This window comes from Coregonus lavaretus (genome assembly GCF_964263955.1).
Source record: "Coregonus lavaretus genome assembly, chromosome: 12".
Classification (NCBI taxonomy): domain Eukaryota; kingdom Metazoa; phylum Chordata; class Actinopteri; order Salmoniformes; family Salmonidae; genus Coregonus; species Coregonus lavaretus.
This window is the reverse complement of record NC_139999.1, coordinates 30168417-30186088: the sequence shown is the minus strand read 5'-3', so window position 1 is coordinate 30186088 and position 17672 is coordinate 30168417. Positions and strand designations below refer to the sequence as shown.

Here is a 17672-nt window from a genome sequence, read left to right as displayed (position 1 = left end):
GTCTGAATACTTATGTAAATAAGGTATGTTTTTTATTTTTAATAAATGTGCTTACATTTCTAAAAACTTGTTTTCACTTTGTCATTATGAGGTTTTCTGTGTAGATTGATAAGGATTTTTTTGTATTTAATCCATTTTAGAATATGGCTGTAACATATGTGGAAAAAGTGAAGGGGTCTGAATACTTTCCGAATGCACTGTACCTGCAGACGATTATCATTTGCATCGTTGCTAATACACACAGAGACAGGGGCATTCCCGTGCCATTTCAGAAAGTTGCAGGAAAATACGAATCACTGATGGATTTTGTTCATGTCTTATGATTAACTTGGGCAAATTAATGAATTTTCTAATAAGTTCAACACATTTAGTTGATTTCCTACTAAGTTCAATCAATTTTTTTATAATTTGAATTCTGTTTTTCTTCATGATTCTACCCGCATTTTCCACAAAATATTTTATAAGGCTCTAAATAGTGAATGACAAAGCGCAATCATCTAAATCCAATCAATAAAGCTCTATTCAAGGTTAACGCTCAGTTGACAGTGGTGGAAACTGTAGTGGTATTTAGTCCATTATGCTAATGTATTTGTATTCGGTCCCTGGTCTCAGATGGACCATTGTAGAGACTAAAAACACACAGACATACACGGAGCCACAGACACCTGCACACATACAGGACATCCTTACGATTGCAGCCAACACATTAAATAGCGTGTCTGACACAAACAGTATAATAGTGAGCATTGATTCCTTAGGTTTAGTTTTGCTGTCTAGTGGAGGCAGGACAAGTGCCAAGTTGGCAGTGTTCCCATAGATTCCCAGTGGTAGAAAAAGCACTCAATTGTCACACTTGAGTAAAAGTAAAGATACCTTAATAGAAAATTACTTAAGTAAAAGTGAAAGTCACCAAGTAAAATACTACTTGAGTAAAAGTCTAAAAGTATCTGTTTTTAAATGTACTTACAGTGGGGAGAACAAAGTATTTGATACACTGCCGATTTTGCAGGTTTTCCTACTTACAAAGCATGTAGAGGTCTGTAATTTTTATCATAGGTACACTTCAACTGTGAGAGACGGAATCTAAAACAAAAATCCAGAAAATCACATTGTATGATTTTTAAGTAATTAATTTGCATTTTATTGCATGACATAAGTATTTGATCACCTACCAACCAGTAAGTATTCCGGCTCTCACAGACCTGTTCGTTTTTCCTTTAAGAAGCCCTCCTGTTCTCCACTCATTACCTGTATTAACTGCACCCGTTTGAACTCGTTACCTGTATAAAAGACACCTGTCCACACACTCAATCAAACAGACTCCAAACTCTCCACAATGGCCAAGACCAGAGAGCTGTGTAAGGACATCAGGGATAAAATTGTAGACCGGCACAAGGCTGGGATGGGCTACAGGACAATAGGCAAACAGCTTGGTGAGAAGGCAACAACTGTTGGCGCAATTATTAGAAAATGGAAGAAGTTCAAGATGACGGTCAATCACCCTCGGTCTGGGGCTCCATGCAAGATCTCACCTCGTGGGGCATCAATGATCATGAGGAAGGTGAGGGATCAGCCCAGAACTACACGGCAGGACGTGGTCAATGACCTGAAGAGAGCTGGGACCACAGTCTCAAAGAAAACCATTAGTAACACACTACGCCGTCATGGATTAAAATCCTGCAGCGCACGCAAGGTCCCCCTGCTCAAGCCAGCGCATGTCCAGGCCCGTCTGAAGTTTGCCAATGACCATCTGGATGATCCAGAGGAGGAATGGGAGAAGGTCATGTGGTCTGATGAGACAAAAATATAGCTTTTTGGTCTAAACTCCACTCGCCGTGTTTGGAGGAAGAAGAATGATGAGTACAACCCCAAGAACACCATCCAAACCGTGAAGCATGGAGGTGGAAACATCATTCTTTGGGGATGCTTTTCTGCAAAGGGGACAGGACGACTGCACCATATTGAGGGGAGGATGGATGGGTCCATGTATCGCGAGATCTTGGCCAACAACCTCCTTCCCTCAGTAAGAGCATTGAATATGGGTCGTGGCTGGGTCTTCCAGTATGACAACGACCCGAAACACACAGCCAGGGCAACTAAGGAGTGGCTCCGTAAGAAGCATCTCAAGGTCCTGGAGTGGCCTAGCCAGTCTCCAGACCTGAACCCAATAGAAAATCTTTGGAGGGAGCTGAAAGTCTGTACTGCCCAGCGATAGCCCCGAAACCTGAAGGATCTGGAGAAGGTCTGTATGTAGGAGTGGGCCAAAATCCCTGCTGCAGTGTGTGCAAACCTGGTCAAGACCTACAGGAAACTTATGATCTCTGTAATTGCAAACAAAGGTTTCTGTACCAAATATTAAGTTCTGCTTTTCTGATGTATCAAATACTTATGTCATGCAATAAAATGCAAATTAATTACTTAAAAATCATACAATGTGATTTTCTGGATTTTTGTTTTAGATTCCGTCTCTCACAGTTGAAGTGTACCTGTGATAAAAATTACAGACCTCTACATGCTTTGTAAGTAGGAAAACCTGCAAAATCGGCAGTGTATCAAATACTTGTTCTCCACACTGTAAGTACAGTGGTGGGAAAAAGTATTCAATCATCATACTTGAGTAAAAGTTAAAAGTTAAAGTAAATGTTATACATCAAATTCCTTATATTAAGCAGTGGTGGAAAAAGTACCCAAAAGCCATACTTGAGTAGAAGTAAAGATACCTTACTGGAAAATGACTCAAGTAAAAGTGAGTCACCCATTAGAATACGACTTGAGTAAAAGTCTTAAAAGTACCTGATATTAAATGGCAGCTGCAAGGTAAATGTACTTAAGTATGAAACGTAAGAGCCGTAAATCCAAAAAGCAAAACAGCCAGACCTTTTATTTGTTTTGAGCTTTTCTGAAAGGTAACAGCCTTACGGATACATGAAGAGCTCAGATTTTTTTTAAAGAACGTGGATTCTCAATAGGCCACACTTCAAAATACATCTCTTACAGACAAAATAGAAATATGCCTTAATAATGAAGGAATATAGCCAGTAAACGTAAGCATGTACAATCACAGTCACTTTGCTTTAAAAAAAAAACATACTATAATAGAACCCTATACATAAAAAAATCAAAATGTTGATGAGCTTATCAAAAGTACATGTACAGAACTGCACACAACCTCACTGTAGGAATATGAGGACATCACCACTGATAGAACTGTATTAGAATTCAGTGTGTCAGGTCATGCCTTTGTAACAAGGACACCTATAACTTGTGAATTTTAAACATAAATTAACAAAACGCGTAAGGCATCCTTGTCCTTGCTAGCATTAAGCTGTCATTACTTGAAGTTGAAGAATTTACTTCAGTAAAATCTGGTTTTCAAAGTTTCTGGAATCCAGCCTTGCTCTCCTGGGCTGAAAACAAGTCCTGCAATGCTGAACAGCCTTTCACATGCAGCTGATGCAGGTAAGGGTGTGTTTAGCCTCAGAGACAGCTTACAGACCGCCGGGAAGGACTTGAGCAACTCCATATGATCAGCTGAACAGGCCAGATATCCGTCCAGCTGTTTGGAGCTTTCTTGTGCTTGAGATGTCTTCATGGCAGAGAAGAAGTCCTCCTCATCTGATGAACTGGTGCCACCACCTAGCTGCAGCAAGGGTTCTTCCAGGTGGTCCTTGATGTAGTCCATTCCTGAAATACAAGGAAGATGACAATAGAAATCATGCTGTTATGAGCCTACATTAATCCATCCCCATCTATATAAACCAAGCAACAGGGCTAAGTAGGCTACCCATTGGACTGAACCACAAAGTCAGGATTGTAGTTTAAATGGGTGGCTCTCAAATCTATGAAGTGTCAAAATGTACACTATACACAGTTGTTTATGAAAAATAAAATACTGTTAATTAACCAGCGCTTCTTCAGTCCCAGTTGTAGCGCATCCACCAGAGGCTTACAGTACTTCAGGGACAACTTGATTCGGTCAAGTTTTGTGATCAGCAGGTTGATAGTTGGAAGTAGCCACCCCATCTGGACATTGGTTTCAGCCTGCATGCAGGATGTTGATGGCCTTTCCGACTGGGCTCATGGTGGCAGCATACTCTGTTCAGCTGGATTGAACCTATGAAAAAACAAATAATAAATAATAATACTGTTTCCTAACCCTATACAAAGGGGACCACTAACCATTTCACCTGATTTAACTACAGTAATCAATGGCTGGATGAGTAGTTGACTAAATGGATCAATGATAGTATATGGCTACAACATGTGAAACAGTTACTAGTCCCCAAGCAAAGGGTCAGGAAACACTGCAACAGATTTAGACAACATTCAAAACCTTAAATTAGCTGGAGGTCACAAGCATCTTCAACTGTTTCGGCTGCAAGTGTGGATCTTCCGCATTTGTTCCAAAGTGCTTAGCACTTGCCAAATGTTGAACAGGACACTTTTTTGTAAGCCTCACTGGATGTTGCTTTCAGGGCATCGACTGCAGATACTAAGTTGAGTAGGTGGCAAGCACAGCGCTGGTGCTTCGGCAGCTGGTACTCAAAACCATCATCCTTATTCAGGATCTTTACCACATTAACAAACTCCACTTCTTCACTCTCCTTTTGTTCCTCTTCACCATCTTCCTGTCCTGGCTGAGCTGCTTCACCACCCACTGCTTCCACTACCCCGTTGTTTTCATCTTCTCCAAAACCTTGGAAAGCTAAAGTTAGAGCCGTTGTCTGTTGTTGTTCTCAATCTTACCCCGGATTTCAAACTCAGAATGGATGTAATTTAGGGTGCCTGTCAACACATCAAAAGGTGTGCGATCCTCTCAAACGTTTACAGGCAAGGGCTGCAGAGCATCTGTTGAGACTGTCAGGGTCTATCCAGTGGGCTGTAACACCAATGAAGCAGTGTCTTCTTGCAGACCAGCAGTGGTGGTGGCGATATGGTCAACTCCTCTCATGGCCTCAGTCACCTTCTTCATTTCCGTGGAGGCCTCATCAATCCTGGAGCGCAGTGTGGGCCTTGATAAGATATTTGAGTTAGGCTGCAGATCCTGGACAAACTCTGAACGGTTCTTGTTCTACAACAGCGAATGGTTGGAGCCCTTGGACCACATACTTCACCACAGCTTTGTCAATGGATTTTTTAAACACTGTCTTCAGTAATGTGCTCTGCTTGATGGTGGAGGGAGTCTTAGGGGCATGTTTTCTCTTCAGTGTGTTTGCCGTCAGTTCTTCATACTTAAGATGGTGTACATGCGTTCTCTGAAATAAGAAGAAAAGGAAAAGAGAAAGACAGTTACTTAGCTACATAACTACCATCACCAAATACTTAAGGTATAGGATCCTAATTTTAACGCTATAAACAACATTAGTTAAGTGAGAGTTTGTGACCACCATTTAATATTACAATGAGAAAAAACTCATGTTAATTGATCTAGCTTGTAGGTTACGTCAATAACTTAAGTCTACAGTAATTAGCTAGGTAAGAACAACTTTATCAACCAACAAGGAATAAAATGGCTAGCTAACACCCGAAAGCTAACATTAGTTAGCTAGCTAGCTTGACCAGGTGTTTAGAGAAAAGGTATTTGGCTAGACTAACGTTAGCTGACTAAAATGTGCCAAGACTCGGAAACTACTAGTTAGCTAGCTTGTTAACAAGCTAGCTAGATAGCTCATGTCAGTTTAGTTAGATTGCGTTAGCTAACAAAGCTTCGGAATCTGGGCACATTTTAGCCAGCTAAAATAGGTAGCTACTAGCTAGTGAACTATTTAGGTATTTAGAATTAGCTAGCATGTTTGTTGCATTAGCAAATGTGGGCTAGCTAGGTTAGCTAATGTTAGCTAGCATGCTAACGTTATTCTAGCTAGCAAGCTAACAGTAGGCTTACCACAATGTGTTTTTTTTAGGTTCGAAGGAGAGTTCTTGAACTCTAGTATTTCCTGAACGGTAGGATGAATCCTTCATTCCGAGAAAATAAAACATTTATTTTAGATACAGCCAAGGGTGTTCGTACTCTTCAGGAGGTGGCGGTAGAGCTATGTCGGACATGATTGTGCGATTTCAGACACGCTTGGGCAAAGTGCAAATGAGTGGATGACTGATTTGCAAGTGACAGGCTCCCGGTGGTTGGGGTTTGCACTTTAGGACCCTTGGATTTGCCCAAACTGATGAGGATTGGATCAACTCTGCATGTCGTTGCCTGCTGCATTGCAAAACAAGTTCACCCATGAGTGTGCCGACTCGCCAATGTTGCTTGCATCTTTTTTCCAACATGATTTGTTTTTTGTCTTCCAGCTTCATTTGATTTTGTAGCGAGTAACGAAGGTGTCAGGGGAAATGTATCGGAGTAAAAGTATACTTTTTTTTTTTTTTATGTATGTAGTGAAGTAAAAGTCAACAGAATTATAAATAGTAAAGTTAAGTACAGATACCCAAAAAAACTACTTAAGTACAGTAACAAAGTATTTCTACTTCGTTACTTTACACAACTGTAGATTCCAGAGGTAGCAACCTATTCCTGAAGGTTGAGTCTGGGTCACACAGTTCTGATTGAATGTGCATACCTCCACATGTCATGCAGGTGAGGACCTGGGTGGATAGTGACAGGTTACAGAGAATCACCAATGGAAATGTTTGCTTTGATTGTTTCTACCACTGTGAGCAGATTTTGTGCTCGCAACACATTTTGTGCCTGCAGAACACTGATTCCTAAACCAAAAGCTTTTTTTTTTAACCAAGAGCCAGGGATCTTGCATGCTTCAAATCCTCAGAAACTGAGATTTGAGATTAATTATTTGCAAACAGCAGCAGCTCTAACTCGATACTTCTCCAATGTGAGTCCTTAGGCAGGGAGGGATGGATTGGGAGGTTTCTGCATGAACTTTGGAATGCTGTTCTTTTCATTTCCACAAAGTGCACATGCTCAATTCTTTCTTAAATTCAGCAACAACTGAGACAGAACAGCCTCAGCATTAAAAAGAACCAGAGCTCAAAGTCCAGAGGCACTCTGCCAGAGCACAAAGAGATTGATTGTTTTCTTGGTCTGTGTGTTGTTGTAAAGATATACAGTATGTGTAAGCGTATGTGATGCTGAGGTGAGTATGTGTCTGTTTTACTACTTGGCATACACAAGATATGCTACCTCCGTCCCCTATATTTGCTTTAATTTCAAGTCAAGTTTCACATTTTTTATGTCACATGCACAAGTACAGTGAAATGCCTTTCTTGCAAGCTCTGAACCCAACAATGCAGTAATCAATATGGTACTAAAAATAAAAATAAGAAAAACACGAGAAAGTAAGAAGCTACACTACCGTTCAAAAGTTTGGGGTCACTTAGAAATTACCTTGTTTTTGAAAGAAAAGCAAAAAAATTGTCCATTAAAATAACATCAAATTGATCAGAAATACAGTGTAGACATTGTTCATGTTGTAAATGGCTATTGTAGCTGGAAACGGCTGATTTTTAATGGAATATCTACATAGGCGTACAGAGTACAGAGGCCCATTATCAGCAACCATCAGTCCTGTGTTCCAATGGCATGTTGTGTTTGCTAATCTATGTTTATCGTTTTAAAAGGCTAATTGATCATTAGAAAACCCTTTTGCAATTATGTTAGTACAGCTGAAAACTGTTGTGCTGATTAAAGAAGCAATAAAACTGGCCTTCTTGAGACTAGTTGAGTATCTGGAGCATCAGCAATTGTGGGTTCGATTACAGGCTCAAAATGGCCAGAAACAAATAACTTTATTCTGAAACTCATCAGTCTATTCTTGTTCTGAGAAATGAAGGCTATTCCATGCAAGAAATTGCCAAGAAACTGAAGATCTCATACAACGCTGTGTACTACTCCCTTCACAGAACAGGGCAAACTGGCTCTAGCCAGAATAGAAAGAGGAGTGGGAGGACCCGGTGCACAACTGAGCTAGAGGACAAATACATTAGTGTCTAGTTTGAGAAACAGGCGCCTTACAGGTCCTCAACTGGCAGCTTCATTAAATAGTACCCGCAAAACACCAGTCTCAACGTCAACAGTGAAGAGGCGACTCTGGGATGCTGATCTTCTAGGCAGAGTTGCAAAGAAAAAGCCATATCTCAGACTGCCCATCTTAATATTTTCTTTTTATTGGCCAGTCTGAGATATGGCTTTTTCTTTGCAACTCAGCCTAGAAGATCAGCATCCCAGAGTCGCCTCTTCACTGTTGACGTTGAGACTGGTGTTTTGTGGGTACTATTTAATGAAGCTGCCAGTTGAGGACCTGTGAGGCGCCTGTTTCTCAAACTAGATTAGTTTTATAATGATCAATTAGCCTTTTAAAATGATAAACTTGGATTAACAAACACAACGTGCCATTGGAACACAGGACTGATGGTTGCTGATAATGGGCCTCTGTACGCCTATGTAGATATTCCATTAAAAAGCAGCCATTTCCAGCTACAATAGCCATTTACAACATTAACAATGTCTACACTGTATTTTGGATCAATTTGATGTTATTTTAATGGACAAAAAAATTGATTTTCTTTCGAAAACAAGGACATTTCTAAGTGACCCCAAACTTTTGAATGGTAGTATATATACAGGGTGAGTTCCAATACTATATTTTACAAGGTGCAGGGATACTGGAGTGATAGAGGTAGATACAGTGGGGAGAACAAGTATTTGATACACTGCCGATTTTGCAGGTTTTCCTACTTACAAAGCATGTAGAGGTCTGTAATTTTTATCATAGGTACACTTCAACTGTGAGAGACTGAATGTAAAACAAAAATCCAGAAAATCACATTGTATGATTTTTAAGTAATGAATTTGCATTTTATTGCATGACATAAGTATTTGATACATCAGAAAAGCAGAACTTAATATTTGGTACAGAAACCTTTGTTTGCAATTACAGAGATCATACGTTTCCTGTAGGTCTTGACCAGGTTTGTACACACTGCAGCAGGGATTTTGGCCCACTCCTCCATACAGATCCTTCAGGTTTCAGGCTGTCGCTGGGCAATACAGACTTTCAGCTCACTCCAAAGATTTTCTATTGAGTTCAGGTCTGGAGACTGGCTAGGCCACTCCAGGACCTTGAGATGCTTCTTACGGAGCCACTCCTTAGTTTCCCTGGCTGTGTGTTTCGGGTCGTTGTCATGCTGGAAGACCCAGCCACGACCCATCTTCAATGCTCTTACTGAGGGAAGGAGGTTGTTGGCCAAGATCTCGCGATACATGGCCCCATCCATCCTCCCCTCAATACGGTGCAGTCGTCCTGTCCCCTTTGCAGAAAAGCATCCCCAAAGAATGATGTTTCCACCTCCATGCTTCACGGTTGGGATGGTGTTCTTGGGGTTGTACTCATCCTTCTTCTTCCTCCAAACACGGCGAGTGGAGTTTAGACCAAAAAGCTCTATTTTTGTCTCATCAGACCACATGACCTTCTCCCATTCCTTCTCTGGATCATCCAGATGGTCATTGGCAAACTTCAGACGGGCCTGGACATGCGCTGGCTTGAGCAGGGGGACCTTGCGTGCACTGCAGGATTTTAATCCATGACGGCATAGTGTGTTACTAATGGTTTTCTTTGAGACTGTGGTCCCAGCTCTCTTCAGGTCATTGACCAGGTCCTGCCGTGTAGTTCTGGGCTGATCCCTCACCTTCCTCATGATCATTGATGCCCCACGGAGTGAGATCTTGCATGGAGCCCCAGACCGAGGGTGATTGACCGTCATCTTGAACTTCTTCCATTTTCTAATAATTGTTGCCTTCTCACCAAGCTGCTTGCCTATTGTCCTGTAGCCCATCCCAGCCTTGTGCAGGTCTACAATTTTATCCCTGATGTCCTTACACAGCTCTCTGGTCTTGGCCATTGTGGAGAGGTTGGAGTCTGTTTGATTGAGTGTGTGGACAGGTGTCTTTTATACAGGTAACGAGTTCAAACAGGTGCAGTTAATACAGGTAATGAGTGGAGAACAGGAGGGCTTCTTAAAGAAAAACTAACAGGTCTGTGAGAGCCGGAATTCTTACTCGTTGGTAGGTGATCAAATACTTATGTCATGCAATAAAATGCAAATTAATTACTTAAAAATCATACAATGTGATTTTCTGGATTTTTGTTTTAGATTCCGTCTCTCACAGTTGAAGTGTACCTATGATAAAAATTACAGACCTCTACATGCTTTGTAAGTAGGAAAACCTGCAAAATCGGCAGTGTATCAAATACTTGTTCTCCCCACTGTATGTATAGGGGTAAGGTGACTAGGCATTGGGATATATGATAAACAGAGTAGCAGCAGCGTACTGTATATGATGATTGTATTTGAGAGTGTGCGAGTGTGTGTAGAGTCTGTATAAAATGTGTGTGCATGTTGTGTGTGTGCGTGTGTGTGTGTGTAGAGTCCTGTGAGTGTGCATAGAGATAAAAAAACAAAAAAATAAACATGAGTCAACTCAGTCCATGTAGCCATTTTATCTATTTAGCAGTCTTATGGCTTGGGGATAGAAGCTGTTCAGGAGCCTGTTGTTGTCAGACTTGATGCACTGGTACCCCTTGCAGTGAGGAAGCAGAGAGAACAGTTTATGGCCTGAGTGGCTGGAGTCTTCAACGATTTTCCGGCGCTTCCTTTCACACTGCCTGATAGAGGTCCTGGATGGCAGGGAGCTCGGCCCCGGTGATGTACCTGGCTGTCCGCACAACCCTCTGTATCACCATGTGATCGAGGGCTGTGCTGTTACCATACCAAGCAGTGATGCAGCAAGTCAAGATTATCTCAATGGTGCAGCTGATTTGGACACCAAGTAAGTTGAAGCTCTCGACCCGCTCCACTCAATGTGAATGGGGTTGTGCATGGTCACGCAGTCGTGGGTGAACAGGGAGTATAGGAGGGAACTAAGCACACGTCCCTGTTGGGCCCCCGTGTTGAGGGTCAACGTGGCAGAGGTGATGTTGCCTACCCTCACCATCTGGGGACAGCCCGTCAGTAAGTCCAGGATCCAGTTGCAGAGGGAGGTGTTCAGTCGCAGGGTCCTAAGCTTGGTGACGAGCTTGGAGGGGATAATGGTGTTCAACGCTGAGCTGTAGTCAATGAACAGCATTCTCACATAGGTATTCCTCTTATCTAGTTGGGTGAGGGCAGTATGGAGTGCAATTGAGATTGCGTCATCTATCGATCTGTTGGGTGGGTATGCAAATTGTGGGTCTAGGGTGTCTGGGATGATGGAGTTGATGTGTGCCTGATTACAGATGTGAGTGCTACAGGGTGGTAGTCATTGTGGCATGAAGCCTTACAAGTTCTTAGGAACAGGAATGATGGTGGTCAGATTAAGACATGTGGGGACTCCAGACTTGGACAAGGAGAGGATGAAAATGAAGGTTAATATGCCTGCCAGCTGTTCTGCTCTGAGAACGTGCTCTGGAATACTGTCCGGCCCTGTGGCCTTGCAAGTGTTGACCTGAATAGAGCCCTTACTCACGTCGGCTTTGGAGAGCGAGATCACCCAGTCCTCTGGGTCGGTGGGGGCCTTCACGAACGGCACAGTGTTTATTGTTGACGCATGCATAAAATGCATTGAGTTCGTCTGGTAGAGAGGCATCATTTGGCAGATCATGGCTGGGTCTTCCTTTGTAATCCATAATGGACTGTAGCCCCTGCCACATGCAGCGGGCGGTGGAGCCTGTGTAATATCATTCCACATTCTTATACCAGTGGCGGTCAGTGCCGTTTAAGATGAGGACGATTTTATTTTCTTCATGAGCATGGCCTTATTTCTATTACAGCATATTGGATGACTGTCATTCATATTCCATTCACCCAGTTCAATGTAACAGCGATAGGTTTAGGCTACTACATGATACTCAAATGTTCCCTATACCCATCATGAGGTTGCTACAACGTAGCCTATGAATGAAAGTTTACAACGTAGGTACAGGGTGTAATCATTAGTCCAACAGTTGCAAAAGAGAGTTTATATTGGACAAATTCAGGTATGTTCATCCCTGTTTTGTTCTGTTTAAGAACGGTTTTTCAACAGAATCAGCGGAATGAATACACCCCTGATCACGGGTAAACACAGTTCACTTTCATAGCAGCCACGTTGTATTCCTTCTCGCATCTAACGTTATGCGCTCTCCACCTCTCACCTTGTCCCTTCGCTTGTGGACTTCAATGCACAACACATCGCCTGTATGTGACCAGGCGAAAAAACCTTTCCAAGCCAAACCATATAATAACTGCTACACATAGCCTACATCTTTGTCACTAGATTAGCTAAAGTAACACCATAGTCAACATAGCTAATAGAACTAAATGCTTTAGTAAACCCGCTACAATCGTGCAGTAAAGTTACAGTGTACAGTCAGTAAGCAGTTACACCCGGCAGCCCCGGTTGCAATAAATTAGTCAAACCAAAAGCTTACCTTGACTTGGAAGAGTTCCAGTATTGTGTTGGATAGTCATAGCCAGCTAGCTAACATAGCATCCCTCTGTTTGAGCAGGGTGTTTGAGTAGGCTAAACTAGCTAGCTGCATTTGCTAGCTAAGTAAGTGAAACTGAAAGTAAAATAAAATTACAAAATCTCTTGCTTCTCCTTCATTTTGGAAGAAATTAATTTGTTCAAAACTGTTCAACTATTGTCTCTCTCTCTCTTTAAATGAACCACTCACCACATTTTAACACTGCAGTGCTAGCTAGCTGTAGCTTCTGCTTTCAGTACTAGATTCATTCTCTGATCCTTTGATTTGGTGGACAACATGTCAGTTCATGCTGCAAGAGCTCTGATAGGCTGGAGGACGTCCTCCGGAAGTTGTCATAATTACTGTGTAAGTCTATGGAAGGGGGTGAGAACCATGAGCCTCCTAGGTTTTGTATTGAAGTCAATGTACCCAGAGGAGGTCGGAAGCTAGCTGTCCTCCGGCTACACCATGGTGCTACCCTACAGAGTGCTGTTGAGGCTACTGTAGACCTTCATTGCAAAATAGTGTATTTTAATCAATTATTTGGTGACGTGATTATATTTAGTATAGTTTTATCTAAAAAGGATCACTTTTTAAATGTTTGAAAAAAAAAACATTTTTATGAAATTCACTGAGGATGGTCCTCACCTTCCTCCTCTGAGGAGCCTCCACTGTCATATACTGTCCTTTTGCTCGTTTGAGGACTCTGCGGAGGTCGTAGCAGGACTTCTTGTATTTGTTCCTGTCCTCAGCCGTAGCCTCAGGATTGTCTGCGATAGCCTTATGTGTGTTAGCCCTGTCCTTTAGTTTAGCGACAACCTCTGTGTTAAAGCTGCAATATGTAACTTTTTGGGCGACCAGACCAAATTCACATAGAAATCTGAGTTATAGATCTGTCATTCTCATTGAAAGCAAGTTTAAGAAGCGATAGATCTGTTCTACGTGCGTTATTTTTATGCTTCCTGTTCTTAAAAATTTGTTTTTGTATCTTTTACTTTCGGTTTTGTACACCAGCTTCAAACAGCTGAAAATACAATATTGTTGGTTATGGAAAATATATTTCACAGCGGTTTAGATGGTACAATGATGCTCTACACTATACTTGCTTGTTTTGTCACAAACTGAAATTAGGCAAACTATTAGAATTTTAGCAACCAGGAAATGGTGGAGCGCTTTCTGCATAGTGCATCTTTAATCCAGGGCTTTTGATTGAGGAAGCAGTAAACCTTCACAGTGGGGACAACGTCGCCGATGCATTTCCTAATGACGCCGGTGATGGAGGTGGTTAGATCGTCTATGCTATCGGCGGCACCTCAGAACATATTTCAATCAGCGCTAGCAAAATCAGTCCTGTAGCATAATCTCTGATTCTGATTATCATTTCTCAACAGAGCGAGTTACGGGTACTTCCTTTTTGAGCGTCTGCTTGTAAACAGAGTACGGTGTCATGATCTGATTTGCCAGATGGGGGACGAGGATGGAAGTTGGCCATCACGTGTCTTAATGACATAGAATTAAAATCGCTGGCAACAAGGAAAGCAGCCTCTGGGTGCAAGTTTTCCTGCTTGTTTATAGACTCGTACAGTTCATTAAGTACCAGGTTATTATTTTTCTTGTCTTGAGGTGGAATATATACAACAGTCGATAACAGCTTAAAATTCCCTCGGGAGGTAGAAGGGTCAGCGTTTGACGATCAGGTATTCCAAGATGGGTGAACAATTGGTCAACTTCACTCGAGTCAGCACACCATTAGTTGTTGATGAAGGGGCAAACCCCTCTCCCGCTCTCGATTTCTCTGACTTCACTGTCCTGTCCGCTCAGTGAATGGAGAATCCATCGAGTTGGATAGCCATGGGGGGTATCTTGTTCGAAAGCCATGTTTCAGAAAAGCAGAGAATATTGCAGTTATGCGAGTCCCGTTGGTAGCAAATGCGCAATCTGAGGTCATCCATATTATGATCAAGTGACTGTACATTGGCCAATAGATTAGAGGTGGCCGGTTTTCCCTTCGCCTTAATCTCGCCAGGACTCCCCCTCTTTCCTCTGTAACGCCGGCTTATCCTCTTGATACCCCGCAAATTGGGTTGTAATTACAGAAAGAGCCAAGGGCAGATGAGTCTAAGTTGAAGCCGGAATTGAGGTAACTGCCAATCTGATGTTCGAAAGTTCTTGTCGGTTATAAGAAATTATAGCGGATACATTGTGAAAATAAAGTAAAAATAAACGCCAAAAGAATGACAGTTGGGTCGGAGCTCAAAAAACTGCGGCCATACAGTACACCGCTATCTAACAGAACCATCTTCATTGAGGCTCAACTTGAGTCCTCCATGGCAAGACTCTAGACACCATATTTTTCCACTGTTTCCTTCTCTGTTCTTCAGCTTTACTACTCTCTATTGAAGGGGTCGGCAACAATACCGGCCCACAAGTGATTTTCTTCGGGGGCCGCAAATAAATACATAGACTAAAATTCAGCAAAACATTTGTTTAATTTAGGAAATCTGTTCCCAAGTATTCACACGAATAAAAAGAGATGTGATCGTGTCAATGTAATCAAGTTATGAAATTGTTATTTTCACATTTAATCTCTTTTTGGGCTTAGTTTTGTTCAATTTGCAGTGTACAAATTATAAATATGTCCCGGCCATCCCCTCTGACAAAAATCAGCACGCAGCTTAATCTAGGTGCCTACCCCTGCCCTATCGCATTCAGTCAATTATCCACTTCATTTTTGTAGAGAACAGGGACAGCACAACAGCAAAATTCAGTACACATCCATAATCCTCTTTCAGAAAGCTGACCTCTATCAACTGCAAACAAGAACATTTGATAGCATATGCTTAGAGCGGAGATTTTCTCTCTACCTTAGCACTACAACTGAGCATGTCAGCATTAAATGGTTGCATTGTAACTTTGCTACAATGTGACTCATATCACCTTAAGGGTGTTGAAAGCTGAAAATAATGCTACAAATGACATTTAGTTAAAATCATCGGTCTTCCTAAGCGAGACACGGTCAGGCTGCATGGCTCAGTCATAGAGGGTTTTTATGGAGCAGTGCTCAGACCTACCTCTCACCCTCTCACTCACCCTGTGTCTGTGTGCCTGAGCCATGGCTCCCGCTTGTAGCTCCATACCCCCCATTTGCAGTACAGGCTCCATGTCCATCCCTCACCAGTGCTCAAGCTCTTCTCCTGGCTGTTACGTTCAGCATCTGTTATCATGGCAATCTCCACACCAGGAGGGTAAAAGAGGGCCGTACCGTAGCCCCCACCATCAGTCACCTGACCAATCCGCTTCCCTCCTCTCTCTTTCTGTCCTTTACTTGAGTTGTTTCCCTGTTTGCAGTATTGTCTCAGTCTGGGTCTGTTCCCTCTCACAGTCTCTCCGCTAATGTTCTATTCCCTTCGATTTTGTAAGTTTCGTGCCCCTTTCCATCCAGTGTAATTCTGGCAGTGGCTGCTTGCTAATAGAGCCTGAGGTCGTTGGCTAATAAAAAGGACTGAAAGGGAATTAAAGCCTGTTTCCATAAGCCTAAAAGCACTGTAGCAGATCTGACCAGGCCTACAGATATGGTCCAGCCTAAAAATACCCACTATTCTGACCCATCCTACTTACACAGCGGGTTCTTTAGATCAGTAGGGCCGGAAAATGTGGTAGTATCATATGAAATACTACGGTATTCTAAAATGTTGGTATCATAAGTATCATGATGTTTTGGTAACATGATATTACCAGTACAGCGTGCAACACTAGTTCTTAGAAGCCTGTTCTTAGAAGCTTTCTTGCAAAATAATTATATCAGTGATATTGCACACAGCCTAGCACTTTTGGTGTTTTGATACACTTGTCTTTAAAAACAGAATTGTTTTACTGCCATGTCTGCTACTCATGAGATGCGCTTCAAAAGTTCATATAGGCCTAATAATGTAAGCATAAACTATATTTGAAAAATCTATCTTTCTGGTGCTCCTTACATTCTACTTGGTGCCTAATGTTTTTAAAGTTGGGAGCAGTGTGTGTCTGCGTTTGTGGGAGAGAGAGTGGTGTGTGTGTGTTTATGTGAGAGAATGGAGACAGAGCGAGTGTGTGAGGGAGGGAGTGTGTGTTACAACTGAAGAGTAAAGGTTTCGGGATCCCTCCACAGCCTTATACAGGATCTAGATAATTTTTCTAACCTCTCTGGATTACAACCAAATTATGTTAAGTGTACTATATTACGTATCGGATCATTAAAAAAATTAAACTTTTACATTACCGTGTAGTTTACCAATAAAATGGCCTGACGGTGAAGTGGACATACTCGGTATTCATATGCCGAAAGAAAATGATCTCACTACAATATATTTTAATAGAAAGTTACCAAAAATAGATAACATCTTGCTACCATGGAAAGGAAAATACCTGTCTATTTGTGGAAAAATCATCCTGATTAACTCTTCAGTCATATCCCAGTTTACCTACTTTATGGCCTTGCCTACACCTAGCGACTTGTTTATTAAATTATATGAACAAAAAATATTCCATTTTATTTGGAACGGTAAGCCAGACAAAATTAAGCAAACCTATTTATATAATGAATATGAATTCGGGGGCAGAAATGATTAAATATTAAAGCATTAGACCTCTCACTAAAGGCTTCAGTCAAACAAAAGTTACACTTACAGTGGGGAAAAAAAGTATTTAGTCAGCCACCAATTGTGCAAGTTCTCCCACTTAAAAAGATGAGAGAGGCCTGTAATTTTCATCATAGGTACATGTCAACTATGACAGACAAAATGAGATTTTTTTTCTCCAGAAAATCACATTGTAGGATTTTTTATGAATTTATTTGCAAATTATGGTGGAAAATAAGTATTTGGTCAATAACAAAAGTTTCTCAATACTTTGTTATATACCCCTTGTTGGCAATGACACAGGTCAAACGTTTTCTGTAAGTCTTCACAAGGTTTTCACACACTGTTGCTGGTATTTTGGCCCATTCCTCCATGCAGATCTCCTCTAGAGCAGTGATGTTTTGGGGCTGTCGCTGGGCAACACGGACTTTCAACTCCCTCCAAAGATTTTCTATGGGGTTGAGATCTGGAGACTGGCTAGGCCACTCCAGGACCTTGAAATGCTTCTTACGAAGCCACTCCTTCGTTGCCCGGGAGGTGTGTTTGGGATCATTGTCATGCTAAAAGACCCAGCCACGTTTCATCTTCAATGCCCTTGCTGATGGAAGGAGGTTTTCAC

The 17672-nt window shown here is 41.8% G+C and overlaps 1 protein-coding gene and 1 long non-coding RNA gene across 3 annotated transcripts in view; both read right to left on the bottom strand.

Annotated features, from left to right (window-relative positions):
- LOC311138798 (S-adenosylhomocysteine hydrolase-like protein 1) overlaps positions 1 to 17672 on the bottom strand; it is a gene marked incomplete at both ends in the record, with an annotated part of 91745 nt that overhangs the window by 46237 nt on the left and 27836 nt on the right. The window lies entirely within an intron of this gene.
- LOC311138184 lies at positions 2856 to 6063 on the bottom strand. Of its 2 annotated transcripts, XR_014614028.1 has the most exons (4): positions 5885 to 6063; positions 4334 to 5255; positions 3905 to 4114; positions 2856 to 3684 (listed from the first exon to the last, which is right to left on the bottom strand). It is a non-coding gene; the product is annotated as an uncharacterized lncRNA (long non-coding RNA). The 2 variants fall into 2 exon arrangements; XR_014614029.1 differs by having other exon boundaries at positions 3905 to 5255; positions 5885 to 6053.